Source organism: Glycine soja, chromosome 17 (assembly GCF_004193775.1).
Source record: "Glycine soja cultivar W05 chromosome 17, ASM419377v2, whole genome shotgun sequence".
NCBI lineage: Eukaryota > Viridiplantae > Streptophyta > Magnoliopsida > Fabales > Fabaceae > Glycine > Glycine soja.
In genome coordinates this window covers 24,588,737-24,606,432 of record NC_041018.1, presented here as the reverse complement: position 1 = coordinate 24,606,432, position 17,696 = coordinate 24,588,737, and positions in this window count along the sequence as shown.

Here is a 17,696-nt window from a genome sequence, read left to right as displayed (position 1 = left end):
TTAAAATAAAACTAATCAATCATCATCATCATCATCATCATCATCATCATGTGTGTTATGGCAGGAGGATGTCCCACATGGTCGCTCCCATCTCTGAGCTTGTCGATCTGGATTCCTTCTCTCGTCGCCCCTCCTTTCATCAGCCTCAGCAGAAAATTGATTACCTAAATCTACCCCTAATAAATCAGTAATGTTAGGAATGTTTCCCGACACGGTCCATGAAGGGCCTATTGGGGCGTTAAGCGTTGATATCTGACAACCATGTGCAAATGAAGGGGTTCCCGCAGGAGAAGGAGACCCAAATAAGTCAGCCATAACATATCCTGGTTGTAGCAGAGGTTGCGTTCCCATGAAATATGCATCTACATATCACAATATATAACATAATAAATAAACAAAAAATTAAATAAAATAAAATATTAATGGACATTATAAATTAAATTACAAAAATTGCGTACCTAATGAAGTTCCGCTTTGATTTGGGTACGGATATAGGGGCGACATTTGAGATGACTCTTGGGTGAACTGATCAGGTGTGTAATACATTCCATGTTGGCGCTCTGGCATCGTAGGAATAACATGTGTTTCTGCATCCACACTTTCCATACGTCGCCCTAAACCTTGGGTCTCCACACTCCTACCCAACATATCAAATTGTTGACTTTCAAATTGTGGAACCGAAGGAGGAGCTTCTTCACATGCCTCAAAAATTCTATCCTCTTCCTCAGCTAAAAGAGTCATCTTATCAAGGCACGGTACCAAATCGTCCAAATTTGACACCCTTCTCCCATATGGGGACAACATGAACTGCATTGTTTCTATAATTTCACCCTGCATATAAATTCTTGTTAAATAATACATATATTTAGAAAATGTATGTAAATAATGACCACTTTTTAGAATATTAAAATAAATAAGTAAGACCTACAATAATTAATAATTACCATTAGTCCTCTTCTTGCATGTTGTCGGCTGATATACAATTTGGTTTTACGCCTAAACCACTTCATATACTCAGAATTCACACAGAGGGGCCCAACTTGTGGTGGCGTTTCTTGAAACCGTCTTTCATAGCGACTATTCCATTCATTAAGCATTAGCTGCAGTAGTCGCCTCCAATTATGTTCACTTTTTCCTTTTAATGTTAGGCCATGTATATTGCTAGGTTGCAATGGAGGGCCAGGTATAGGTTGTTGCAGTCCAAATTGCCTCATGACTCTATCTGGCTGATGTCATTCAACAACATTAAAACAAATCATCGCCACTACCATCTCCAAATTGCAGACCCAGCAAAACATAAATGACTTAACAACGCTTGGACTTCTTCGGAGTAAGGGACCCACAAAAACTACAAGGCAATTTAAAAATTCGTTAAATAATTACAAATAATAACATTGTTCATTTGAAAAATGTATACTTAGTTACCTCGTCCCTTTTCATGGTGTCTAATTTAAAACAACAGTGTTCCACACAATTACTGGCCATATGAGGATTTCTATTTTGTAACCATTTGTATAACAATTATGCAACAATAAATAATAATGTGTTACATACAATAATAATTAAAATTATAAATGAAGTCTATAATTTAAAAATTGTGTACCTATAGCCAAGTGAATTGTTTTGTTGTTGTGGAGGCACAATCGATGGGACTAATTTAGGGCATCGTTCCCATGCCCACAATTGAATTAAGAGAACGTAACCGCCAATAGATTGCACATTATAATATGTTGCGTTACACATCTCTCTGTATAAATAACTTAATGTAGCAATTCCCCACGCATAAGTACTGCACTCTTCAAAAGCTACCAGAAATTGCAAATATCTCATGGGGACTCTTTTACTACTTTTATCCACCAACAAGACACCTCCAATAAATCTCAAAATCCAAGCACGTGCAAACATTTTGAGGTGTTCTTCGTCGTCCACATAATCCTGGATATTTGCAAATTCTGAAGCCAACCAGCTTAATTTCAATGTGTTTTCGTCAGCCAATGCATTGACATTTGGCCTGACTCCAAGGTATTGTTCACACATATCAATCTCATCAATATTTGTGCTGCTAATTAAAGGATTGCCATCCACAGGAAGACCTAGCAACACAGACACATCTTGTAGTGTGATGGTGGCCTCCCCACATGTCAAATGAAAGGTGTGTGTCTCTGGCCTCCACCTTTCAACAAAGGCATTTACAATTCCTCCATTAATTTTGATTCTACACAATTTTATTGTTGTGTATAATCCAGACTGCTGTAATAGAGGAATAATTTCTATCGGTGGTTGTTCTATACCCTGATAAATTGGAATCGCTCGCCTCATTCTTAATTTTCTATCTACATCCCATTCCAAATATGTTGGGACACATGTTGCTTTTGCATCCACAACACATCATTTTCATGTGGTCCACATACCACATCAAAACTGGATGAGGAGGATGATGAACTTGCCATATCAAATACACTGCATATTACAAAAATAATTAAATTTATTTAAAACCTTATTAATAACAACAAATATCACAAACAATTTAAAATTTTCATTTACAATCTCACATATAATAATTAAGTTAAATAACAACTTAAAAAAATCGCATTATCATATATTACAAAAAATTGTAAAAAGCTAATATTCCAAATAAATTTCTAAACCAAAAAGGTTAATAAAATCGTTTTGTTATAAATTACACTTATTTATAATTTTTTCTATTAATTTTTCTGTTATCATAACATGCGTCAAATGCCATCTTTATATATAAATCAGAATAGTCATGTTAAATGAGAATAAGGACTTTTTTACAAGAGTGTTTTTACATTTTTTTTTTATAAAAACAAAAGTATTTTTTTGATTTTTTTTTACTTTTTATCTCTTTTGATCTATTTTTTATCTTTATTTCTAAATTTAATTTCAATAGTTTTTTTAAATATCAATAGTTATAAATAACCTTATCTTAATATAAATTATTTATCATAAATTTAAAATATAATTTACAAGTTTAAAATATTTATTTATTATGAAATTTAATAATAATATAATTTACATATTCAAAAATATTTATTTATTATAAATTTTAATTATATAAAATAAATAATTATTTTATATATTGGACAAACTAAAACATTAATTATCTATCTCTAAATAACTAGTATTTGATGTTAATTAATTCTCCTTGGACAAACTAAAACATTAATTATCTATCTCTAAATAACTAGTATTTAATGTTAATTAATTCTCCTTCCATATATAATAATGCATCCGTGTGAAGACTCATTTTTCTTTGTATCTATTACAATATATAATGAGAATAATTTCATTTGGTCTCCACACTTTGCCACGATTATTTTATACCCATTAATTATTCTGAACACTATCCACTACCCCCTTTTTATCACTTTTTTTCTTCTCATTTTCTATTTATTTTTCTCTTTTATTGTATTTTGTTTTATAAAAAATGTAGAGACACAAAAGTAATTTTCCCTAAGCTCTCTACAAGTGAAATAAAATTAAAAATAAAGTAAAAACGTGTTATGGGAAATCATGCATGTCACAAGGTAAAATTATATTTAACTTTTAATTTTATAACATTAGTATTATATCTAACAATAAAAAAAACAAATTGAAAAAATTGAGGGGGGCCAACGTGCCCCCTAAACATGCCGTACTCATTAAATATTTTAAATATACACATAATATCACATATTTTAATATATGTAAGTGTCATTAGCAATTATAAAAAATATGAGCTAAAATTATTATGAGAGACATATCAAACTACAAGAGAGAGAACAAGTTGGGATGGAAGGGAGTAAAAAATACTTATCAGGAAGAAGGAAGAAGGAAGCTGCTGGAAGAGTGTTTGCTGTAAGTGAAGAAGTGAGCGAATAATATGCATTTTCACTTTATAAATGGGGAAGGAATAAGAAGTATTGCTCCAGGAGGTTTGGCGCAACACACCCCTCACATGCGTACTTGCACCCAGTGCAACACCTGCGCCCCACCCTGTGTCTATGCTGACCAAATTCATGTCACTTGTTAGCTTCCGATTGAATTGTGTCCCTGTCTTTAGCGCAATATAAATAAAAACAGACCCCCAGTAAATAGTTTTAAATCAGTCCCCTCTTAATAAATAGTTTTTAAAAAGACCCCAAAATGATGTTTTTGCCTCTTTCTTTCTGTCTCTGGCTTCACCACAATTTTTTGCCTATCCCTCACAACACGACGCCGTTTCCCCCCTCCTCCAATTCCCTTAATTTTCTTCCTCAAATTTTTATGTTTTTTAACAATTCTCATGTTTGGAATCAATACATGTATTATGGCCACATGTTTCCTTGTGAGTCAGTTGGGTCTGTTATCTTCTTATTCCTTCTAGAATACAATTTAGTAATGGGGACCTTATTCTTAACACAAGACCTGACACCCATAGCCATTGCTGGAGCTATCTTGCATGCCCTACCAAGAACCAGGACTACCATCATATAAGCCAACCCCCAAGGTCCCCTGCTCCCATTAGAGAGCTGTATTAACAATAAGAAGCAGCCATATTGTTTGCTTTTTTATGTAAAGAAAAGAAAATTGGAAATTGCCAAGAAACTTTTAACTTTATTTTTCAAGTTATTTTTTTTAGCTTAAACCTTAAAGTAGCTTTTAAGATTACAAAAAAGACCAGCCAAATGCCACCTAATCATGTCCAAAATAAGCTAAAAGTTATGTAATATGTACTCAGTCAATCCTTCGCGCAAACCTATTTGTATAAAAGAATCTTCTGTAACACTTCAGTGAATTTTCACACTAGTATTTGCCCAGATCAATCAATGTGTGTGTGTGTGTGTTTCTACTTTCTATAACATGCAAGTTCACTTTGTAATTATTTTTGTATTTAGTGAATTAGTGTGAGGATATTAGAATTTAGGGTAGAGAAAAAATGTGTTTGCTATTAGATTCTGAAAATTTGATTCCTTCAATACAGAGAGAATTTTTATATGCAAGGTGGCTTGCTGAGCTAGGTATCTTATATTAACTAACTTCCAAATGTCTTACAGTTAATACTAACTGTCCTGCTATCAGATAACAGATAGATCAGCAACAGCTGTTCTGGCTTCAACTATGAGCTTAGAGACTATGATCTACCGGTAGTCTAACAGAGGACATATAACTTACTTAGAAAAATTACATGGTTGACACAACAGACATGCCTTGCTAATTTTGTAAGAGTGACGGAATGGACTTTTCCCCCCATTCAATATGATTTAGAATAGTTTGAATAAGCATTATGCTTGGTGGTTTGGAAAATGACATTTGGAATGTGACATTAATTAACTTAAGAAAAAGATAGGATAAAATATTAATAATAATGTGACAATATAGTCTGCATTCATATCCTGTATTGTTAACGAACAGTAAATAAATCCAGTGTTCTAAACAAGCCCAATTTTGATGTTACGGTCTATTTTTCAGGCTTCAGCATAATATTTAAATTTGGTTTGCAAAATCCATGTTATTATCTTGGTTACACTGAAACGTAATGAGAAGTGCAACATACATTTGTTTGTGTTGATGTATTAAACAGTATACTTGTAAGTGAAGTTAGTTTGTTTGAAACTGCTATTCTGCAGATGCTTGCTTAGTAGATTGTAGCTTCTGTGGAGGAGACCTGCGTACTGCCCATCTACAGGTTCACCAACTTGAATCTCTAATATGTCTAATTAATTATTTGAATTTATTTATATCATCCATTTTGTTCTTTTTCTAAAGCTTTTATATATTTTGTGCCAGTATTTGTTACTTATCTGAGGTTCATCAGAGTGTAACCTTTTTTGAAATGGCAAACACATTCCTGTATAAGCTTTCTTTTTTCATTTTATCTAGAAGAGGACCATGTGCAATGGCCTCAATATTTTGTCTTCAATTTGAGTTATGTTAAAATCAAGAAATAATAAATAAGTCACTTAAATTTATATTTGTCTCTTTTTGCCCCAGTCAGCCTTGTCAATATTGCCCTATTCAAAAAGTTTAAAATGAATTGTTGTCCTGATGATGGTTTATTAGGGATTTAAATTAATATGATTAGGTCAATAAAAGAGACGTATATCATTACATTTTATGAAAAATGCACCATATTTGTAGAAATTTCGGATTGGAATCATGTATATGCTGTATGATAGTTAATTTAAACAATCATGTATATGCTGATGTACAATTGTTAATTTAGACAAGGCAGCTTTATGACTTTTGAGCTTTTAAATCAATAGGTTTTTATTATTATTATTATTATTATTATTATTATTATTATTATTATTATTATTATTATATAAATCAAGCAAGTGGTGAAATCTGTTGTGCATATTTACTCTTTTTTTATCACCCAAGAGAAATTTCATTTCAAAAGGTACAAGGGGTACCTCCCATATACAACCACCAATATTACATAATACCATGACCCTCAAAAAACTATCACCCCTGTTATACTATGCTATGACAACCATTAAACAGAAACAAACAAAAGCAAAACAGTTTCTCATACCAGTTCCCATGTTAGATTACTCTGTTATGCTCACCCCATCAGTTTATATCCCCCTCATCTGCATGACAATTCTGCACAAAATTACTACACAGCATATTAACTCTTTAATTGTTAAATGTATAGTGGCAAATGAAAGTTTTCTTTATAATATATTTTAACAGATGGATAATTTTGATTTTTGGAGATGGGTTGTATCTTGATATAAACAGCTTTAATGTTGTTTTGTTTAAAAGTCTGTGATGATTGATTAAATGTTGTCTTTTAACATAACAGAATGCAGATCTTACCAATGCAAATCTAGAGGGAGCTGTCCTAGAAGGAGCTAATTTGAAGGTAAAATACTCTGGATCTAAATGGGCACATACAATAGGGTCAAAGATGTTTTACACAAAACAAAAAAGATACAAAAAAAGGTGCAGATGATGTCTGCATCATTTTCTCAAAAAGGAGAGTATTGCCTTATTTTATGAAGAATATTTGTACCATATCTTCTACCTTTTAGTATACACTTCATACATACTCCTCCATAGACTCCTCAGTCCTCACTGTTGTTGTTTACTATGTAATGTATATTGTATAACATGAGTATGTACATTGTACAACCTGAAGTTTTGGGAAATTATGCTATGCATCATGCATGTATTGTTGCTCAACATGTAAGCATGCACGTGTATATTATTTTGAGTAAATTATTTAGCTTCTTTAGTGCAATGATCAGGTTGCTGACTTGTGATATGGTATCATGGGTTCTTACTTATGATAGAAGCAGTCTCTTCATTCACAGATGCAAGGCTGTGTACCTCTGACACTAGACCCCACAATGATAGGAGTCTTGTGCATTGGGCTGCCATTTTTATGGGGACCTTTCTTTAGGTTTAATTAAATTACAGAAATTCTCCCCTTATGTTTTATATCAAATTGACCTCTCTTCTAAAAAAACATTAAGGAAGGTTATTATTATGTCAAGGGAGGTCTTTGGAATTTTGAAAACACAGAGAGACTTTTATGTTTATCTTAAGATAGGTGGTTAAATTTAGAAATAAAAGGCTGTAATTTTATTAAACATAAGGATGTCAATTTAATTTACTACTGATTTTCAATTCATTTTTCTTTGATCAAATAAGTTTATGGCTGTGTAAAATGTTGTTATCCTATTTTGGCCTAGTTTGAAATCAATTCCCTATTTCTCAGGGTGCAAAACTGAACCATGCCAACCTGAAGGGTGCAAACCTTCAACGAGCTTATCTTTGTCAATCTTCTAGATACAGTATGTTAATTAGCTGCACTTTCGTTGTTCTTTTAAATTTCTTTGCTATTTATTAGCTAGTCAATATTTTCCATTTTACTAAGTTCACCTGTTTCGATCCTGAAATTGCTATTTGGAAAATTCTAATGTCCATTGATATGAATGGGAGTGGGGAATGCTTATGGTGTGTTTGGTTACGCTGCTGCTGTCAATAATTGGTGGATGCCTGTGCAGTTTGAAACAATTAATTTTAAAAATATAATTGGAATTGAACTGAACTGAACTGTACACAAGCATTTCAGTTCATGCTGGCTTGCTGCTATGTTATTGAAGTGTGTTCCACAGACTAACCATTCTTCTTGATCAGTACATAAACATGGCTGAACTATATTATATTATATTTTATTATATTATATTATATTATATTATAACCCTGTGAAACAGGGAGTCATTCTGTATTGTTCAAAGTACAATAAACTGAATCATGCGGCATGGAAAACTTCTATATAATTTGTTGTTTCCTACAGAAAACTATTATTAGCTGGAGCCAAAATAACAAATTTTAGGCAAATGAATGAGAAGCTAGATAAAATACCTCGTCGGATAGGTACTTTGAGGTTTTCAAGTTCCCTTTGTTTTAATTGCTCCTTTTGTTTAATTATGTTTTAAAAATGGGTTTTGATTGTAGAACAAATATTGCATATTCTGGGATTTGTTGTCTTCCTGTGGCTTGAGCAGGTGGAAAATAATGGCAAGTATATTTTTCTGTTTTAAGTATGATAAGGTTAACACATTTTCTTTGCTCCTTATTATATTACTCAGCAATTGGAAGGTGCAAGGCTTGATGGTGCCAATTTGCTCGGAGCAATTAGATAATATTTGTGCTGATGATGAAAAAAATTGGGAAGTTGGGATATGGTTATAGAGTGTCAATACCAGATGAGTGAACTTGAGAAGTTGAAAGTTATCTGGTGTTTGAGAGTAATTATTAGTGCTGCTTGTGAAGTTTGTCAATTATGCCTGATGTGCTGCTGATATTGTGAGAGAAGCCGTTTAGGCTCTGTCTTATATGTTTTCTTTTGGGTAGCATTGTGGATTTGTTACATATCATTAGAGCTTATTTTATTTTACAAGAAGGGGAATATTTTTTGTACAGGATGGGAGAGGAATGGTTCCCTTTGTATTTGAGAATGGGGCAAAGTCTAACGGAAGTGCCAATAGGTCTTACTGTTAAATTTAATTTCCCTAATATTTTCAAATTCTCACTCAATAAATTGAAATGATTATTTTTTTAGAGGAAATGATTAAATTATTTAAACCTTCCTTTACACATCTTACCTGTCAAAATATCAAATTTCACATAAAAAACTCCTATACTTTCCCTACTCATTATCTCAACCAATGAAATATTGCTTTTATCAAAATTTTGATATATTTTTTTTATTTCTAAAATTTAAAAGTTATTTTATTTTCCAAATTCATGGTAAATTTGTAAATATTTGGATAGAAAATAATTTAAACATTTTAGATGAAAGAAAACTAATAATAGAATTAAAATTTGGGGCAAAAAACGTTCCTATTTTTTTTCATAACTGGAAATCATGAATTATGAATATCATGATTTTAAGGAATAATTAAAATATAGTTATAGATATTTTTAGAGTATATTTGTACTTTTTTTTTTAAAGTAAAGATTTTATGCTTAGTTTCAATGGAACTTTCTTAGATATGAAAGTGTTACAATAATTTATATTATTAAAAAAATTATTTTTCAAAGAGGATAAATTTATTAAAATATATTTTTTACTTGAGAAGTTTGGGCCTAATAAAGTGGTAATAAGAGTTGAGTGTTGCTAGGTGCACCCAGCATTATTGCTGGTGCACCCAACATTCTTGAAAAATGTCAAAATTGCCCTTGCTTAGTTTTCCACTTCCGGATCAGCTTGATCCGTAAGTTGATCCGTAAGAGAATTCCGGATCAAGTTGATCCGGAAGTCTCTTACGGATCAAGTTGATCCGGAAGTCTCTTACGGATCAAGTTGATCCGGAAGAGACTTACGGATCAACTTACAGATCAAGCTGATCCGGAATTCTCTTACGGATCAACTTGATCCGTAAGAGGAAAAAAAATTATAATATACTTTTAAATACAACATATTTATTTATAATATAATTAAATCTATTTTTTATTTTATTAAATATAATATATTTATAAATATTGATTTATTATAAATAATTAATTTTTTTAATATATTTTTTTAGAATAAATTTGTTTAGAAGATGATATTAAAATACTTACTCAGTCCCATTATAATTATTGTTTAAGGTTATTTTATACATATTAATAAAAATCAATAAATACATAAAAGATAATATTATAAAGAATTAATCATATCATTATTAATATTTATAAATAATATAAAAAAAATAATTAGTATTATATAAAAAATTATAATACTAACTACTTTACAATACATTTTTTTACATGATCATTAGTATAAGTGGGAAAATTGTAATTATAAGAGAATTTTAAAATATTAGTACGTTATACACGATCTTAGATAACGAATAATGTCCATTTTTTGGTTAATTATTTTTTTTTACACCCTTTTCAAACTTCTTTATTTCAATTATATTTAAAGTTATAACATGCGTGTATATATACACAAATGGAATACACAATCAATGAAAATAAATAAAACTAACATTAGTAATGAAAATAAATAAAACCAACAATACTCATGAAATGAGTTCATGTACAATATCTGTATATACAAGGAATATCAATGTAAAATATGTATATAAACTAAGCCTGATCAGTGTGCCGCCTGCGTCTACACCTAACGTATACTAGATGGTCCTGTGTGACACTCCTGGCCAATCTAAGGCATTCTTCGATCACCTCATGTGTCAATGAGCCACGAGTGACCACCCCTAGACTCAGATGGCGCTCTAACCGCTCAGCAATGTCATCACAAACTTCCTGTTACATACAAAACAAACTAATTACACAAATTATTATGCAAATATTGAGGCAAATGACGTAAATTACTAGTATTACTTACCACTGCATGTCTGGGCTCCTCCATAGATGTCGACGATGCTCCTGGCTCCGGCACGCGAGGGATATCCGTCTGCGGGGCCTGAGGGACGACTCGGGGCTGTGGGGCATGACCATGAGGCAGAGGATCTACTGCGTGGCCTGGTGTCATGAAAGGATGGGAGATGCGGAAGAACCAGTCGATGTAGTCACTGGAACACGCCCCTGGCACCACGCACACCTCACCTGCAAGTACAATATGATCCTCGTAGTGCATCCACCTGTCGTGTATATCATCATACGAGACCCATGAATCGACAGGAGGAGCAGGAATGGTCTGCGTGTAACCAAACTGCCGCACGACCCTCTCCGATCGGTAATACACAGCAATAGGCCCCAGCGCAAGAGACCGGAGTAGCATGATCTGACGTGGAAGTCTCGGACCTCCCGATGCTCCCCATACGGGATCCAACAGACATCGGAATCCGGAGTCGGTCCAGGCGCTCCCTATACGACGGCGTGCGAATGCTCTTCACGGTCTTCTTCGTCGCAATCCACCTGCATGCACGCGGAGAAGCCTCGTCGTAGTCCTTATCAGCGGTGGACTCCGCAATTGAGGGAAAGTGCTCGTAAATCCAGCACTACAGATGTAACATTCAAATTATAAACATTAATAATGAAGGTGTAACAAAATTTAAAGTTAAACATTGTTTAGCCTGAATGAATGAAAAACATATTTGTTACCTGCAGCAGTGTGATGTAACCACCAAGTTGTCGACTGTGGGTCATGGATGCATCGTTCAGCTGGTCGTACATATGAACCAAAGCAGCCACTCCCCAAGCGTACCTATTTGTCATACTGAGGTCCCGAAGGGCCTCCAAGTAGACAACATGGATATTGGTTTCACTCTTGTTAGCAAACAGAGTGCAACCCAGCAGGTGAAGAAGATATGCACGAGCCGCAGTTGTCCAATGACCTGCCTGGCATCAGCGCTGATATACATCACGTACCCATTGCAGGCGTACGTATGGTCCGCAACACTGGACTGTCTCAGCCCTAGCAGACTCTGGAGACACCATCAACAAGTCCACCAGCATCTGAACCGCATCATCCACGTGCAAGGGTTCAAATGCGTGAAAGTCGACTATAATGGGAAGATGAAGAAGAGAGGAGGCGTCGTCCAATGTGATGGCCAGCTCACCCACCGGGAGATGGAAACTAGATGTCTCTCGGTGCCAGCGCTCCACAAACGCGGACAAAAGTCTCCGATCGCCGGTGTCTACCGAACATGCGATCAGAGGACTTAGTCTTGTACCAGCGATGAGTCCCTCAATGGCAGGGACAGGCCTGCCTAAACTATGGACCTTCCTCCCATGCGAGGATAACTTCAATTCAGGACGCTCCTGAATTAAAGTATAAAAGGAACGCAAAATTCGTTAAAATTATCATTTAAAGGAAAACTAATAGTATAATTTACAAGTAACTAAAAATAAATAGTATAAATACCTCTCCCGTCCATACGCTGCAAGCAACGTGATCCGCATACGCTGTCAGCACAGATGGGTCGCTCGGACCACCCGGAAATCCCTGAGGCTGATCCTCAACTGCCTCTGGGCCTGCGTCCGCAGGAATGTCCGTAGGAATGTCCTCCACTACAGCTGGTGCCTCCATCAGGTCATCCTGAACGTCTGGGTCAGGGATGACTGGCTCATCGACGTGATCCGTAGTCACAGCGACTCGCTGCCTCCGTGCGGATGCAGTAGGTCGTCAACGCTGTGGAGCATCATCGGAATCATCATTATCTCCTCTTCCCACACCTCTGCGAGTGACCTGACCTAAGGCACGACCTAATCCTCTGGTCCTAACCATGATCTGCATTGAAATCATTGACTAAATCAATAAGCACACACACTTGTGTGTTCGAAATCATTGAACGAAGATGGAATATCCAACTTCATCACCTATTACATATGGCTGTCAAGTTTTCGAATGCAGAGTTCAATCACAATTGAATTTATCTTATTATTTTCAGTAGTTAGTATCTGTGATAGACCTGCTATTTTGTATCCTAGATTCACTCTTAGGCCAACCATACTTATCTACACTCTAGATGTATTTTCTTAGACATAGAAGGGTGTTATTGGATCACCCATATTTGTATCCACTCTAGATGTTTATTTCTAGGCATCAGGGGGTGTTGCTATTGGCTACTCACCTATGATCTAGAATGATTGTAGGGTTTATATGTCAGCATTCCCAAACCTTCATTTCCCTGCTACCACCCAATTAGCAATTTTTTGCTGTTTAAGAAATTAAGGATTTTTCTCCTGTATTCAAGTGGTACTAGTAGTCTAGTACACATGAATAAATTCCAATAAGAATTTAACAAATGTATTCACTTGCCAGGATTGTTTTCCTATATGATTCAACCTTTTCAGTTTAACAATCAATAGTTTAAAATATCACTTAAAACGTTTTCATATTTGCTATTGATGTAGCTGAAAGGCTCATAAGAGCATCCCCGGATGAACTAAAACATGCAGCAAGGGATATGACCAGAACTCTTGTTTAGGTTCGGTGCTTTGATATAGCTTTAGAAGGTGCAGAAGAATCAACTGAAGACAAAAGACAAAGATCATTAGTTGCCTTAGTAGTCACCTGCCCATTTGAATCACTTGAGTCACTAAACAACCTTTTGTATTCACCTAATGTAGATATCAGTCAGCGCATTATGATACGATGGTATAGATGTTTATGCTAGATTCGTTATTGGGTTACTTGTATTTGTCTATGCTTTATGCTATAGATGTTTATTCTCAAGTGTAAAGGTGCTGTTATTGGTCCACCTTCCATTTGTCTATGCTCTATGCTATATAGGACCAATGTAGTCTTTATATGGCTTGGGTAGTCCTCATTTGTCTATGCTCTATGCTATATAGGACCAATGTAGTCTTTATATGGCTTGGGTAGTCCTTATTTGTCTATGCTCTATGCTATATAGGACCAATGTAGTCTTTATATGGCTTGGGTAGTCCTCATTTGTCTATGCTCTATGCTATATAGGACCAATGTAGTCTTTATATAGGACCAATGTAGTCTTTATATAGGACCAATGTAACAGATTCTTACATTGTTTAGTAGGTATCCAGCATATTAGTATCAGATCATCTTTGATCATCTTCATAGTGGAGCTTTTATTCGTCTTTATTCTCAAATGACCAAACCATCTAAGGTGAAATTCTATCATATTTCATCAATAAGTGGTACTCTGAGTTTTTGTCTTAACACATTCATTCCTAAGCTTTTATATTTTGTTATATTTCCACTAATTTCACCACAATATTCTTATATTTATAAAGCTTTTATATTAAGTCTCTCACTCCCCTTTTTCTGCCATAACTTAAGCCTATACATAATTCTTTACCCCATGTGTGGTTCCTAAAGATTAGTATAATCATCACATACTAGGTATCTTTTGGAATTTTTTAAATGAAGAAGAGGATACTATTTCGATAATCAATATATAATCATAATTCATGATAATCAATCTAATCAATATAATCATAATTCATGCTAATCAATATATACTATTTCAATAATTCCCTGAAAGAGGATACATCTGTATATAATTCAATCTAATTCATTTTGAAAAGAGGATAAAATGAAGTTGTGGCTGTTTACGGATCACTTGATCCATAAGCCTCTTACGGATCAAGTTGATCCGGAAGAGTCTTACGGATCAAGGTGATCCGTAAATACTAAAAAACAGTTTACGAATCATGATCCGGAAGAGGCTTACGGATCAAGTGATCCGTAAACTGCCCAGCAACTTCCCGATGGCGGTTTCCGCCATCGCCGGCAACAATGGTGGAAGAAGAAGAAAGGCGAAGGAGAAACGTACCTCGAAGAAGAAGCAGAAACTCGAAGAAGAAGCAGCAACGCAAAGAAGAAGCTTCCACTTGATCCCGACAACAATGGCGGCAACGAAGATGAGGAAGAAGCAGAAACGCGAAGAAGAAGACCGAAGAAGAAGAGGCAGCGCGAAGAAGAAGAAGACCGAAGAAGATGCAGAATGAAGCAGAAGAATGAAGAACCAGAATGAAGCAGAAGAAGGAGAAACGTCCGACGAAGGAAGAAGAAGCAGGCGCGGGAGAGAGAGAGAGACGAGAGTTTTTTAAAAAAAAATTCTGAAGGGCTTTTACGTCTTTTCCCATAAATTGCTGGGTGCACCAGCAAAACTGCTGGGTGCACCTAGCAGCACTCATAAGAGTTTCACAAGTTTCGGCCTTCACTAAACTTACTTAAGTCCAACTAAAGAGTGAGATAATAAATTCTAATAATTTTAAAGGTACTTATGAAAAAAATATAAAATTTATTAAAATATTTAATGCTACTAACTAAATTGACTTATTTTTTTTTCAATATATATATGAATCAGTTAAAAAATCATATATTTATAGATGAATAAATATGAAATACTAACATTCTCACTGGGCCCATTTGTTTAGGCATTTTTTTAAAAAAAATATTTAAAAAAATACGTATTTTTATGCTTTTTAATGTGTTTGTCTAAAATACTTTTATTTAAAAATAATAATAATTTTATGATTTTTTAAGAAGCAAATCATATTGTTTAACAAAATCACTTTTCAAAAAAGTATTATTTTTAGAATTTGTTTTAGTGTAAACAGACTTACTCATTGTTGAAAATCTAAAATTTTCTCATATCAAGCATCTCCTTAAAGAACCAAAAGTACAATTGACTAAATATTCTTTTATAACTAATCTTAAATATTTAATTATATGTTTAATTTTTTCATATTTACACAAATAATGAAAACAATGCTTGCTACTTCATTTGAACATTAAAATCCCGAAAGCTAGAATTTCGGAAAGTTCTTCCTACTAAGTAGAATTCATATTATTTGACGCATAGGTTATATCTAGGCATGTGTTCTTAGGTTACTATATCTGGTATCATGCTTAGATCGATGTAAGTGATAGTGAATAGTCATAAGTGTTTAACATAGTGTAATCAATTACATAGTTTTATTAATCAATTACAACATGTTACAACCTTAACTAAGACTTTGATTTTGTTGAAACAAAATTAGCCCCCATCCGAATAATCGATTACAAGGTTTGTAATCAATTGTCAAACTTGTTTTAAATAAAGAAAGTCACTCTAAGCCGTATAATCAATTACCATATTTGTGTAATTAATTACAGAGTCTTCCTAGAAACTTCATTTTCTCTCCATGTGCGAACTAATTGATTACCACTTTTGTGTAATTGATTACAAAAGCATGCCAAAATCAAATTTGGCATACTGCAAACGAGATAATCAATTACCGTAAACTCGTAATCGATTATCATGCCATGAAAATGCTTAACAAGGGGTATTTGAATGAAATAATCGACTACTAGGGTTTGATAATCGATTAAGGCAGTTATAACCGTTTTTATTATAAATACCCATCTTGTTATTTTCCTTGTGTGATTTTTTGCGAGATAATATTTCACATATTAGTTAGAAAGAGTCTCATATAGGGATTTGAAGACATTTCTTCGAGAAGATCATCTTGCCAAAGATCTTGCATTCAACATCATGAGATGAGCACCATAGGTTGAGCTTGAAGATTTTCTATCAACACATTAAGGTGTATTCATTCCTTTTCTTGCATTTCATCTTTGTTTATGATCTTGGTTTAAGCTACCAAGAAGGTTGTTGAACTATACGGTTCAACTTATAGGATTTCTTTTGTAGGGCTTAGCTTATAGGATTTCTCTTGTAGGGTTCAAGGAAATAAGGGTTGTGATAGAGATTTGTTTGTGCATAGTATTTGTAAAGGGATTTCTCTATAGTGATTGTTCCAAGAGTTCTTAGAGCAAACTAAATGTAAGTTATCTCATCAATATAATAGAAAATAAATAAGTAGTTCTAGAAAATAAATAATTCTAAGATAATTTATACGGAGGCAAGGATTTCAAAGTTAAGCTATCTAGTGTATAAAATACTTTGTTGTTCGGTTTTTCAAAGTTTTGCTCCTAACTTATTTTTTAGTGTTCTTTGGTGCTCCAGGAGTCATATTTTTTCAAACCTTATATGTTATCCAACATTTTTAAACCTAAAAAACTCATTTTTGAGGTCAAAACTTTAATAAAAATAGTTCATATTATTGTAACTCTCAATCAAAATTCGTGAAAGATTTTTTATTTACCAAGGTCCTTAAACTTGTTTTATTTGTAACTTTTGCTAGGAAACTCCAATTTAGGCAAACTTTCTGGCTAACTATGTTTTCACATGTAAAGAACTCATTTTTTTCCATCAAAATCTCAAGGAAAATAGCTTAGCAAACAGATTCAGGACATGATAGGAAGTTCAAAAATTTCCAAGTAACATGTTCAAGGAAGTTTATCAACAAGCATAGGGTTCAAGAGTTGGAGAGACCCCCCTTACCTCTTGATGAACTCACAAAATCTTGAAGGAGAATGAAGAATGTTCAGTTTTTCAAAGTTTCCCTTCATGAGTAAAACAAAATGATAGTTCCCAGTTATTAGAGAAACTAGAACAAAAGAATGAAGAGGAATAAAGTCTAGGATGAAGAATGAAGCTCATTTACCTAAGCTTGATGACTCTAAGGCTTAAGAATACTAGGATCATGTAACAGCCGTAACTTTCAATAAGTAATTAAGAAATTAATAAATAAATAAATAAGTAAAAAAATAATTATTAGGTCATAAATTCTCACTATATAAGTCAAATGTTAACCTAGAGCAGCTTTTTAGAAAACACATTATGTTCCTTTCTTCTTTTCTGACGCACAAGAACCCTAACAGAGCAACCAGAGGAGGAGCTCTAGAGAGCACCAGAGATGCCACCATTGCTAAC